Raw genomic sequence first — 13,591 nt, forward strand, 5'->3', positions numbered from 1 at the left:
TGTTGTCAAAAGACTATAACATAGTACTCTGAGTATTTTCTGATGTAAAATATGACTAAGGTTTTCATGTCAACAATGGGGTAAGACTATTCAACAGGAAAACCAATATACATATTGATCAACATGACATAAGCAATTGATAATAAAAGCAGATAATTGTTGGCAACACTCATTGGCAAGAATGTACAAACACATTGGCAATTTGTTCATATTAATCAAGCATTGCTTTAATGATAAGCATAAATGACTAGATGATGTGGAGGTTGAACAAGTGCTTTTGAGAATTTCATTTGTGATCTTAGAAATGTAGGTGCCAAAGCCACTGAGAAGAACACTCCCCATCAGCTGCATTACGGGAAATGCACTATCTATCTATATTCCTAGAAATCTGTGTCACTGACATCTTACTCACTAACTGCATCACGGGCACTGTGCCCTATAATTATAGGAATCTGTGTGTGTGTGTCACCTGCTTCATCACGGGCACTGTGCACTATCTATCTATAGTTCCAGGAATCTGTGTGAGTGTGTCTCATTAACATCTTAATCACGACTGCATCATGGGCACTAATTAATATAATTTATCATTATTCTGATGCTCTTATGGTTCTTCCCTTTGGCACTTATTTGGTTATCCACAATGTGTGCTTCATGTTTTGGCTGCTCGCAATGTTTGGGGCTATCTCGTTGTTATGATCAGTGACCTATGCTCTTTTGTAAAGCTCTCTCTTGGAAGTCGCTTTGGATAAAAGCGTCTGCTAAATGCATAAATGTAAATGTAATGTAAATGTAATGTAAATGTACTACAGCTTAAACATAAGAAGAAGGCAAAACAATGGGGTATGGAAGCTGTATATCTTTATTACAGTTTTGTACTACATGTATAATAGCCAACCATGGCTGTGATCCTTGGGTGGTCAGTCTGGAGACCATCCTCTCAGATAAGTTTCCTGTCAGGCAGACTGGTTGGATGGCTAGACCTTACACTTCCCAATGTGCACCACCATGACGTGCAGGTTCTTGACCCTACATAGAGGGAAACACAGATGGTTTATCACAAAAGTGACTGATAACTGAGACAGAAGACCGACTTGAGATGGATGCAGACTAGTATGGTGGATTGTACTACACAAAATGGATATCAAGAATGTATATGTCTTTCCCACTCTTATTGTAAATACAAATATTTCCCTGTTGATTCCAACGATGAAGCTGTCATTTATGTATTATTTATTCAAGCATAATTAATGAAGACAGTAGTTGTTTTGTCTGTTGTAAGAGTTTTTGAGTCTCCAAAGAATGCCTATATGAATTGGAAACCATTGCTACTCTGATGATAAGATCAAGATTGTTGTTGACACACGTCAGAGGGTCTCGTCAGACACTGGGTCCAGAGTAGCTGCTCAGTATCGGTATCAGGGTCAGATGAACACCTGCTACCCTCGAGTCGTTTCTCACAATACAGGTGAAACGTTTTTAGGTTCATTCTGTAAAAGTTAAGGTGTGTGTTCCAACAGTCTTAATGGAATATTCCTAAAAACATACTGATTCCCTGTTTAAATTACAAAAAGAAAGCTAGGCTTTGCGTCCGACTTACATGTTGTTTTGACAGAGGATACACTTGGTGTTGTAGGTGAGTCCATCACTCCCACACACAGGATCTAACGCCTTGGAGCACATTGTTGCATCGTAGTTGTCACACTGGGGCTGAGAAGAGCATGGGTTATGTGGTTATTACTATTACAAGTCTCTGATATGTTCCGTAAACGTTGTCATCATGCTGTCCTTTTAAAGCCACACAGACTACAGGGCTGGATGGCAGGTGCCAGTGTAGTAGAGATGGTTTGGTATCATGCCTTTATGATAGTTCTGCCTCATTATGAGACTGTGGTTCCAGACCAACTGTTGTACATCAGACTATATAACTATATAACTATATATACTACCATTGTTTACTTATGTCTGCATTCTGATACAAAAATTTGATATAAAGGCCTTGCTTGTAGTGAAATCCTGTAGTGAACTTACCTCTCTGGCCTGAAAACTGTTTTCGTCCGCAGCGAAGACTGTATTAAAAGAAAAAGATAAATAAATCTGTACCTCTCAAACTTTCAGTTAGTTAGGTTGTGTCAGGTTCATGATCTTTAAATGTTGTCTAGGTTCATGACCTTGATCAACTGAACAATAGTCATCATGATGGTATACAATGATTGTTGATATGAATGTGGCAGAACTGGTTTTTCATTAGTTGTCGGTAAGAGTTGAAAACAATAGATCATCTCCCTCTTTTTAAGACTTTCGTTTTTGTTCTGAGATGTGATTGGAATCTTGCACAGAGATCCATTTACAGTAATGTCTCTGTTTCACTGTTGTCTTCATACCACTTCACATCAATCTGATGACCAGAATAAATCACAGTTTCACATCCATCCTTTATCTAAACTAAATGTTTTGTTAGGCATGCTGGTACGCTCCATGGGGCTGGATTATGGGGAAAGCATGGGTTATGTGGTTATTACTACTACAAGTCTCTGATATGTTACATAAACGTTGTCATCATGCTGTCCTTTTAAAGCCACACAGAGTACAGGGCTGGATGGCAGGTGCCAGTGTAGTGGAGATGGTTTGGTATCATGCCTTTATGATAGTTCTGCCTCATTATGAGACTGTGGTTCCAGACCACATCAGACTATGTAAACATTGTTTACTTATGTCTGCATTCTGATACAAAAACCTAATATAAAGGCCCTGCTTGTAGTGATAATCCTGTAGTTAACTTACTTCTCTGGCCTGAATTGTTTTCGTCTGCAGCGATGAAAAGAAAAAGATAAATAAATCTGAACGTCTCAATATTTCAGTTAGTTAGGTTGTGTCAGGTTCATGACCTTTAAATGTTGTCTAGGTTCATGACCTTGATCAACTGAACAATAGTCATCATGATTGTATGCAATGATTGTTGATATGAATGTGGAAGAACTGGTTTTTCATTAGTTGTCGGTAAGAGTTGAAAACAATAGATCATCTCCCTCTTTTTAAGACTTTTGTTTTTGTTCTGAGATGTGATTGGAATCTTTCACAGAGATCCATTTCCAGTAACATCCCTGTCTGTGTTTCACTGTTGTCTTCATACCACTTCACATCAATCTGTTGACCAGAATAAATCACAGTTGCACATCCATCCTTTATCTAAACTAAATGTTTTGTCAGGAATGCTGGTAGGCTCCATGTCGGGGTCTTTAGCTTGGCAACCAACCCAGGAGGAAGCACTGTTGTTGGGGTGAGCGAGAGAAGGCTGCTCCCTGTGTTTTAGTCTGTTCCCTGACTGTCTTTTCTACATTCCCTGACCTGTCTGTCATGGGTGACTCCACCCATCTGTCCCCATCACCCCTCCCCCCTGGTGGTATGGGTAGTTGATGCTGTTACTGAGTCATGGTAAAACAATTCATTTGTCATTGCTACAGAACAGCAGTACATTGTGATCCCATAACTTGTTCACTGAAAAATTGCTTTTTTGATAACTCTGACTAATGTACTTTCTTTTCAGTTTTTGGTAACCAAAACCCTTTTTTTAATTTACCTCTGGATGTTTACTCCTTACCTCTGTAACATTTCAGGTTGTTCATAGGACTTCAATGGTTTAAATATCAATGGAAAAAAAAGAACATTCTGGGATTTCTTAAACTTTAGTCTGGTAGTGTGCATACCTGTGTAACATGTGTTATGTTAACTTAACAAAATTCACTGATCTACAAAGCATCCCATTTAGATTGTAGTACTGTTAGTAAATTTGTCAGATTTTCAACTGTGGAACTGGCACTGTGCTGCACTACAGTGAGAAATTGTGACATGGATCTTGCGAGCCACAAATGGGCATGCGAAAAGAAAACTGCCAAAAAAAAGCTCTTCTGACTTTAACCTACTTAGTCGACAGTCTGTGTCAAAACAATTCATACAAACAACACCATACAATCAATTACCTGCAAGACAACCCATAACTTGCCTAAAATCCTTAGTTCATCTCTTCAAAATAGATAGGCCTATGTAAGTTAAAAAAACTCAGTGCCATCAAAATGAGTCCTTGTGTCATTGTTCACAAACAAGATAGTAAAATTGCTTAGCCATGTTGTCAAAAGACTATAACATAGTACTCTGAGTATTTTCTGATGTAAAATATGACTACGGTTTTCATGTCAACAATGGGGTAAGAGTATTCAACAGGAAAACCAATATACATATTGATCAACATGACATAAGCAATTGATAATAAAAGCAGATAATTGTTGGCAACACTCATTGGCAAAAATGTACAAAAACATTGGCAATTTGTTCATATTAAACAGTAATTGCTTTGAGGATAAGCATAAATGACTAGATGATGTGGAGGTTGAACAAGTGGTTTTGAAAATGTCAATTGTGATCTTAGAAATGTAGGTGCCAAAGCCACTGAGAAGAACACTCCCCATCAGCTGCATTACGGGAAATGCACTATCTATCTATATTCCTAGAAATCTGTGTCACTGACATCTTACTCACTAACTGCATCACGGGCACTGTGCCCTATAATTATAGGAATCTGTGTGTGTGTGTCACCTGCTTCATCACGGGCACTGTGCACTATCTATCTATAGTTCCAGGAATCTGTGTGAGTGTGTCTCATTAACATCTTAATCACGACTGCATCATGGGCACTAATTAATATTAATTAATGTATCATTATTCTGATGTAAATGTACTACAGCTTAAACATAAGAAGGAAAAACAATGGGTTATGGAAGCTGTAGATCTTTATTACAGTTTTGCTCTTATGGTTCTTCCCTTTGGCACTTATTTTTTTCATTTGAACACCATTGTGTGATGCTAACTGATCCTATCAAAGCATGCTTAATTGTTCTTTATCGCCCACCAGGCCCGCTAGCCGACTTTGTGGAGGAGCTGGACATGCTCCTCAGCGTCCTCTCGGATGATGGAACCCCCCTGATAGTCCTTGGGGACTTCAACATCCACCTCCAAGGAACTCAGGCCGTCGACTTCTTGTCTCTCCTGACCTCCTTCGACCTGACGCTGCTGAGCACACCGGCGACCCACAAGGCAGGCAAACAGCTAGACCTCATCCTGACACGTAACTGTATCACTGACTTAACCTCTGTAACCCCACTGCATATTTCTGATCACTACTTTATCCAATTCTCTATCTCTCTCCCTCCAACTCCTTCTACCTCCCCTCCCCTTGTAACTTTCCGGCGCAACCTCCGCTCCCTATCCCCCTCCCATTTCTCCTCTATTGTAACATCCTCCCTCCCCCCCATTGACGAGTTCTCGTCCCACCCCACTAACACTGCCACCGACACCTTGTTAACCACTTTAACTGCATCACTTGACTCTCTCTGTCCCCTGTCAACCAGGCCTGCACGATCTTCTCCCTCCTGCCCGTGGCTTACGGATGTTATTCGTGAAGAACGGTCCACCCTTCGGGCAGCTGAGAGGAGATGGCGCAAGTCCAAAGGCGGTCTGGACCTTGATAAGTATCACTCCCTCCTCAAATCCTTCTCTTCTCACATAACTGGTGCTAAAACCCTCTACTTTCTGAACAAAATTAACTGCTTCAAACCCCCACAAGCTTTTTTCTACCTTCTCCACCCTTCTTAACCCACCTCCCCCACCCCCTCCTTCCACCCTGACAGCAGACGACTTCTCCTCCTTCTTTGAGAAAAAAGTCGCTGACATTAGCAGTCGGTTCCCTAAACCCACCTTTCCTACCCTCTCACCCTCCATGACTGACCCAACTAAATGTCTAAACTCTTTTTCTCCCCTGTCTGAGGCAGAGATCTCTGACCTCATTCTCTCTCATCGCCCCACCTCCTGTCCCCTTGATCCTATACCCTCCCCTCTCTTTCAAACCATCTCCCCCTGTCCTAAACTCCTCTCTTACCTCTGGCACCTTCCCCTCTGCCTTCAAACAGGCTAGAGTTACCCCTCTACTCAAAAAACCCTCCCTTAACCCTGCCGTCCTCCAGAACTACAGACCGGTATCACTGTTACCCTTCCTTTCAAAAACAATTGAACGTGCTGTATCTAACCAACTGTCTAACTTTCTCTCTCAGAACAACCTGCTTGACTCCAACCAATCGGGCTTCAAGACTGGCCACTCCACAGAGACTGCCCTCCTTTCAGTCACCACTGCCCTCCAGTCTGCCAGAGCGGCTTCCAGGTCATCCGTCATCATTCTGCTGGACCTTTCTGCAGCGTTTGATACGGTTAACCACCAGATCCTGCTCGCCAGATTTTCTGAGATGGGCATCACTGGCACTGCACTCCAGTGGATCTCATCCTACCTGTTGGGAAGATCCTACCAGGTTTCCTGGGGAGGCAAACTGTCAGGCCCTCGCCAGCTCACCACTGGTGTCCCACAGGGCTCCGTCCTTGGACCCCTCCTCTTCTCTCTGTACACCACCTCACTTGGACCAATCATCACCTCCCATGGCTTCTCCTACCACTGCTACGCTGACGACACGCAGCTGTACCTGACGTTCCCCCCGACCGATCCGGGGATCTCAGCTAGGATTGAGGCCTGCCTCACAGACATCTCCGCCTGGATGACCGAGCACCACCTCCACTTCTCATCATCCCGGCTAAACCCTCCATCTCCCACGATCTCTCAATCACCCTGGGATCTGCAACGGTGACCCCTTCATCCTCTGCCAGGAACCTTGGGGGTACCATGGACGACGAGCTCTCCCTCACGGCCCACATTGCTGCGGTCTCCCGGTCGTGTAGATTCACCCTCTACATCATCCGGAAGATCAGGAGATACCTGTCTGAGCACTCCACCCAGCTGCTAGTCCAAGCACTTGTCCTCTCCAAGTTGGACTATTGCAACTCGCTGCTCGCTGGTCTCCCAGCATGTGCAACCCGCCCTCTTCAGAGGATTCAGAACGCAGCGGCCCGCCTGGTCTACAATCTACCCAGATGCTCCCATGTTACCCCGCTCCTCATCTCTCTCCACTGGCTACCTATCATGGCCCGTATCAGATTCAAGACCCTGGTATTGACCTTCCGAGCAGTGAACGGGACTGCACCCGTCTACATCAAGTCTCTCCTGCAGCCTTACACCCCCACCCGTCACCTACGGTCTTCTTCAGACAACCGCCTGGTGGTCCCACCGCTCAAGACCGCCCGGTCCCAACACAAGCTCTTCTCCTGTCTGGCCCCTCAGTGGTGGAATCAACTCCCCACCTCCATCAGAGACACTGACTGTCTCTCCACCTTCAAGAAAAGGCTCAAGACGCACTTGTTCCGGGAGTACAACGGTACTTAGGAATGGTTCGCTTGACCCGATGTTAGTTTCCTCAAGGATCACAATGACTCTTGCTCAGAGACTTGTTGCTCTTGTGGTTAGTGGTAACTGATTTAAAATTGTTTGTACTCGCTGTGATATATTGTTTTTTTTTTTTTATTATTGTTGCTTGTCTTTTTTTCCACAGGTACACTTGCACTTATAGCAGTTCATGTTGTTTAATTGTAACTTGTTTAACTACATGCTCTTATGGTTCTTCCCTTTGGGCACTTACTTTGGTTGTTCACAATGTGTGCTTCATGTTTTGGCTACTCGCAATGTTTTGTGGCTATCTCGTTGTTATGATCAGTGACCTATGCACTTTGTAAAGCTCTCTCTTGGAAGTCGCTTTGGATAAAAGCGTCTGCTAAATGAATAAATGTAAATGTATTTGGTTATCCACAATGTATGCTTCATGTTTTGGCTGCTCGCAATGTTTGGGGCTATCTCGTTGTTATGATCAGTGACCTATGCTCTTTTGTAAAGCTCTCTTGGAAGTCGCTTTGGATAAAAGCGTCTGCTAAATGCATAAATGTAAATGTAATGTAAATGTACTACAGCTTAAACATAAGAAGAAGGCAAAACAATGGGGTATGGAAGCTGTATATCTTTATTACAGTTTTGTACTACATGTATAATAGCCAACCATGGCTGTGATCCTTGGGTGGTCAGTCTGGAGACCATCCTCTCAGATAAGTTTCCTGTCAGGCAGACTGGTTGGATGGCTAGACCTTACACTTCCCAATGTGCACCACCATGACGTGCAGGTTCTTGACCCTACATAGAGGGAAACACAGATGGTTTATCACAAAAGTGACTGATAACTGAGACAGAAGACCGACTTGAGATGGATGCAGACTAGTATGGTGGATTGTACTACACAAAATGTATATGTCTTTCCCACTCTTATTGTAAACACAAATATTTCCCTGTTGATTCCAACAATGAAGCTGTCATTTATGTATTATTTATTCAAGCATAATTAATGAAGACAGTAGTTGTTTTGTCTGTTGTAAGAGTTTTTGAGTCTCCAAAGAATGCCTATATGAATTGGAAACCATTGCTACTCTGATGATAAGATCCAGATTGTTGTTGACACACGTCAGAGGGTCTCGTCAGACACTGGGTCCAGAGTAGCTGCTCAGTATCGGTATCAGGGTCAGATGAACACCTGCCACCCTCGAGTCGTTTCTCACAATACTGGTGAAACGTTTTTAGGTTCATTCTGTAAACGTTAAGGTGTGTGTTCCAACAGTCTTAATTTAATATTCCTAAAAATTAACTGATTACCCCGTTTAAATTATTTTTTTAAAGCTACGCATTGCGTCCGACTTACATGTTGTTTTGACAGAGGATACACTCAGTGTTGTAGCTGAGTCCATCACTCCCACACACAGGATCCAACTCCTCGGACGCCTTGGAGCACATTGTTGCATCGTACTTGTCACATTGGGGCTGAGAAGAGCATGGGTTATGTGGTTATTACTACTACAAGTCTCTGATATGTTACGTAAACGTTCGTCATCATGCTGTCCTTTTAAAGCCACACAGAGTTCAGGGCTGGATGGCAGGTGCCAGTGTAGTAGAGATGGTTTGGTATCATGCCTTTATGATAGTTCTGCCTCATTATGAGACTGTGGTTCCAGACCAACTGTTGTACATCAGACTATATAACTATATATACTACCATTGTTTACTTATGTCTGCATTCTGATACAAACATTTGATATAAAGGCCTTGCTTGTAGTGAAATCCTGTAGTGAACTTACCTCTCTGGCCTGAAAACTGTTTTCGTCCGCAGCGAAGACTGTATGAAAAGAAAAAGATAAATAAATCTGTACCTCTCAAACTTTCAGTTAGTTAGGTTGTGTCAGGTTCATGATCTTTAAATGTTGTCTAGGTTCATGACCTTGATCAACTGAACAATAGTCATCATGATGGTATACAATCAGGGCATGACATTGGCACCCGCCCACCCGCCAAATGCGGATAGAATTCGGCTGTGGCGGGTAAAGCAGTCACTCTTACTAGCCACTTTGGCAGGTGGCATTCTACATATCTCTCGCTATAAGATTTTTTATTGTAGTCTTCTCAAAACAAAATAATAAACTCATTGCAGTGTTCTCAAGCCTCACGCATTGACCGTGAGACGCACGCATTTCAACCAGCACGTATCGTTTCCCCCTGTGTTAAACAGTCTCGGCCACTGTACGTTCGTTGCTAAGCAACATAGACGCGCGAACACACGCGAAAGCTCGTCTCGTGGGGCTTTTGATCAAACTTGAGGACCCTGCTCAGTGCAAGGCAAGGATGTGGCGGTAGGCTACATAACAGGTGTAGGAAAACCCAGAGGGCAGACAAAAAAAGAGAAAACTGGTGATGAAAGTGAAACCGAAAATAAAGAGACTAAAATAATTGTGTTATTTATAAATATTTAACTGGACAAAAAGAAATTCTGTTTAGTTAATATATTTTCAATACATCTTTACACCCCGTTATATGCAATGAGCTACTCTTTTTTGTCTTTGTCTTAATCGGTTGCATATTTTCATACAAAAGGAGCTTTGCACACTTAAGGCCGAATTATACTTCTCCGACTCCGTTACGGACAGACGGAGTCGGACGGCTGTGGGTGCTGAAAACAATTAACCGCCAGAAGAGTAGGTGGCGCAACGGTTTTTTGTAAGTCGTCGTCGAGTGTTTATTTACCTAGTTTATCGAGAAGTCGGAGCAAATGTACAAATTAGCCGTTTCATCAATAAAATACGCACATTTTCAGCAACTACACTGCCCATTTCTCGTCACATTTTAATTCAGATGCTGATTTACATGTACTGTTTAGCTGAAATATGAATTGTAAAAACTTACAGCAATGGCGGTCAAAGGATTCTGTTCGTCCTGTTTATCACGGCAACCCCGCCCCCGCCGCAAGCGGTTCTTAATACGGACCAATCACAGCCAAGGGGTATCCGTAAAATGACGGACGGACAGACGGATAGTCAGGAAAATCAGGAGGTGCACGTAGAGCTCTCCGAGGGGCGTTCCCTGTGTCCGTCTCCGTAAAAACGGAGAAGTATAAATCGGCCTTTATAGACAAGTTTACGCGCCAAATCCCAGGGGGCCGCCATAACTCTACACAAATGCATTTCATTTCCACCGGAAGTGGTTTGCAAAGCGTCTGCCGGTGTAAACACAGCGATGTTGATGCTAGCTTGGGATCACGGTTCTACTACTTTGACATACTTGTCGTTTGACATTTACTACTGGATAAGTTGCCAACGTCGTCTCCATACTTTTAAGTACATTTTAGAGTAGATTTATAGTTATAAAGCTTTTGCCAGTCTATCATTTTGTAGCTTTTAACATGGAGCAAAGGCAATGTCAGAAGATGACTTTAGTCGGTGATTCATTAGAACATTTGTTGTCTAGCTCTTCAATCTCTCAGCAAAATGTAGGCTAATTATTTGGCTAAAGGATGCCACACGTATCAGACAGAAGTTGTTCTATAAATTCGTAGCCCGACATTAAAAACATTTATAGTCGGTTGACTGATCGCGTTGTTGTACCCAGTCAAAGGAATAAACACACAGGAACATCATGAACATTCAATAGTCTTGCCAGTTATCCTGGCAAAACATGTAGCATAATGTTCTTTATTTATTGCCAGGACACGGTCCAAGTAGCCTAGGTATACATAACATTGAAAGCTAATTCGTTTGGAATTTCTAGGCTATTGATGTTACATGTTGATGTTCAGCCTATTCAATTTAACAACTTCAGAAGGACAAGACAGGCAGTACACTGTTATCCTTATTTAAGTGGCTTGTCTTCTTCAGTCACTGCCTGAAGTGCCTACTTATCTATCTATTCTTCCTATGAACCCGGTTATGACTGCTTTAAACAAGCACCGGTTGGCTACACACCTCATGCCGGGGCTTTTACAGATGTGTGTATTGGCACTTTGAAAGGTTTGAATTATTATATCCACATATCAATGTATAATTATTAAATCCACTGCAACAATAGGACAAAGGAACACCAACAAAATGTGAATAGCCTACAAACAATAAGCATACTACTGTAGTATAACTGTAACAGGCTAGAGGCGATTCTAGGTTTTAAAACTGGTGGTCGTAGCACTCTATCTAACCACTCGTTCAGGTGCTTTCTCGAGTGTTTGCAACCAACTACCGCACACGTCGTTCCCGAACCACTTTTCTTCATGTTGTAAATTGTATATCCTCTTTGTCACTGCGATATCAGTGCTTTGTCGGCACAACGGAGCTAGCTAGCAAAACAAACCCAGCCCGCCAGAACGGAAGTGAATTGCATCGAAGGGAGGAGTTTAGGAAGTAGAGCGGAAACGGCTCATAAACTTGTCTATAAGAGCTGAAGATTTGGCGACACATACATTTTATGTTGTCTTGATTTTGAGTGTTTAGAATGGTCATTTACATTTGAAAGGATTGTAAATCTAAGTCTTCAAGTAAATTGTAGCAAACCGTAGTCAACTTTAAGCAAATAAAACTTAATTTCCCAACAACAAAATTGTGGGAAGTGAAATTTCTGAGTGGCTAGTAACTTTGGAAAACCACTAGACACAGTGGCTGGTGAGCAAAAAGTTTAATGTCAGGCCCTGTATACAATGATTGTTGATATGAATGTGGCAGAACTGGTTTTTCATTAGTTACAGTAAGGTACTTCCTTGATGTCTCATTTAGCATTATGGAATGTGATGAAATGGAACAAAAGGCGTAGGCTTTGTATGATTGGTGGGGACTAAACATTCTTATCACCTTATGTGCTAACACTACCCCTGCCATGCCATTTATTATTGGTGGAAAGGTTTCAATGGTCTCTTGACATTACGTAAGGAATAGGTCCCTTATGTACACTAATGCCTATTGAATAGAACATATCGTGAAAGTCAACACCAGATAAGAACACTTTTTTTCTCAGCACACCCACTTGTTGCCCAGTTTTTATTTAATTATTAGGTTGTTTTCTACTCTGCGGGAATACTTCCTGAAGGACTTAAAAGGTCTAACTTGTTATGTTGTCTTCCTTTATTTATATGGCCATTTTAAATGTAGAATCTGGAGCAATCAAAACTCCAAACTCGACAAGGCAAAGTTATTGCCAGTTTTCAAATGTTCAAACAATGTTCTCTCCATGTTGTCTGTACCAAACGAGGAGACCATTATGTTCATGGTGAGATCCACGCTGCTGACTGGAGCTCTAATGAGTGGCTGAAAGTTGAAGCGGAATCTTAACAAGACTAAAAATGTACGTATAAAGTTGAACTGTAGCTTCTCTAAGGATGCCATCTATTAAGAGAATGTCTGTCATCGGCTACATGTCTTCAAGAAAACACAGCCCTTTTGTTTATCTCTCCTATTCAGTACACAAGAGGACAACACACACATTAGAAATTATGTTATAATAATAATAAGACTTTATTTATATAGCACATTTCATACAAGAATTGCAGCTCAAGGTGCTTTACATAGAATCAATAAAAACAATAATACAAGTGATAAAAGTAATAATTAAAATAGCAAACAATAATATAACTAATAAAAGTAGTAAAACCCTTCTGAGATAAAATTAGTTAAATGCTTTGGTAAAAAGGTAAGTTTTAAGCTGTCTTTTAAAAATGTCTAGTGTGTTTGCTTCCCTAATATTTATGGGTAATTTGTTCCATAGTTTTGGGGCGTAATTGACAAAGGCCGCATCACCAATCTTCTTGTGACTGCTTCTGGTGACCTCTAATAGGCCTGCATTTGATGATCGCAGTGTTCTAGCTGGTGTGTAGTTTATAAGAGAGTTAGCAATGTAGCTAGGTCCTTGTCCGTGTAGAGCTTTGTATGTGAGGAAAAGGACCTTAAAGTCAATTCTGAAGGTAACAGGGAGCCAGTGTAAAGTAGCTAGGACAGAACTAATGTGTTCTCTCCTTTTAGTTTTGGTTAATAATCTGGCTGCAGAATTTTGAATGAGCTGTAGTCTTATGCAGTCAACTATACTGTCTTTCAGAGAGCAACACTTATTTGAGTTTCAGTTTACGTTTAGTCATTTACGTTAATTCAGTTTATATAAGTTTGCTTTAATAGCAAAGAAGCTATATGAATTGCCTATATGAATTCAAGTGATAAAAGTAATAATTAAAATAGCAAACAATATATAACTAATAAAAGTAGTAAAAACCCTTCTGAGATAAAAATTAGTTAAATGCTTTGGTAAAAAGGTAAGTTTTAAGCT

At 41.5% G+C, this 13,591-nt stretch overlaps 2 long non-coding RNA genes across 2 annotated transcripts; both read right to left on the bottom strand.

Annotated features, from left to right (window-relative positions):
• Positions 1-844: 844 nt before the first annotated feature.
• Positions 845-2,170, bottom strand: LOC134032517 (uncharacterized). The gene is made up of 3 exons (XR_009932028.1): positions 2,029-2,170; positions 1,598-1,707; positions 845-1,026 (listed from the first exon to the last, which is right to left on the bottom strand). It is a non-coding gene; the product is annotated as an uncharacterized LOC134032517 (long non-coding RNA).
• A 5,755-nt stretch (positions 2,171-7,925) lies between these two features.
• On the bottom strand, positions 7,926-10,365 carry LOC134032552 (uncharacterized). The gene is made up of 4 exons (XR_009932033.1): positions 10,202-10,365; positions 9,103-9,140; positions 8,670-8,788; positions 7,926-8,110 (listed from the first exon to the last, which is right to left on the bottom strand). It is a non-coding gene; the product is annotated as an uncharacterized LOC134032552 (long non-coding RNA).
• Positions 10,366-13,591: the final 3,226 nt, after the last annotated feature.

This window comes from Osmerus eperlanus, chromosome 13, assembly GCF_963692335.1.
Source record: "Osmerus eperlanus chromosome 13, fOsmEpe2.1, whole genome shotgun sequence".
Classification (NCBI taxonomy): Eukaryota; Metazoa; Chordata; class Actinopteri; order Osmeriformes; family Osmeridae; genus Osmerus; species Osmerus eperlanus.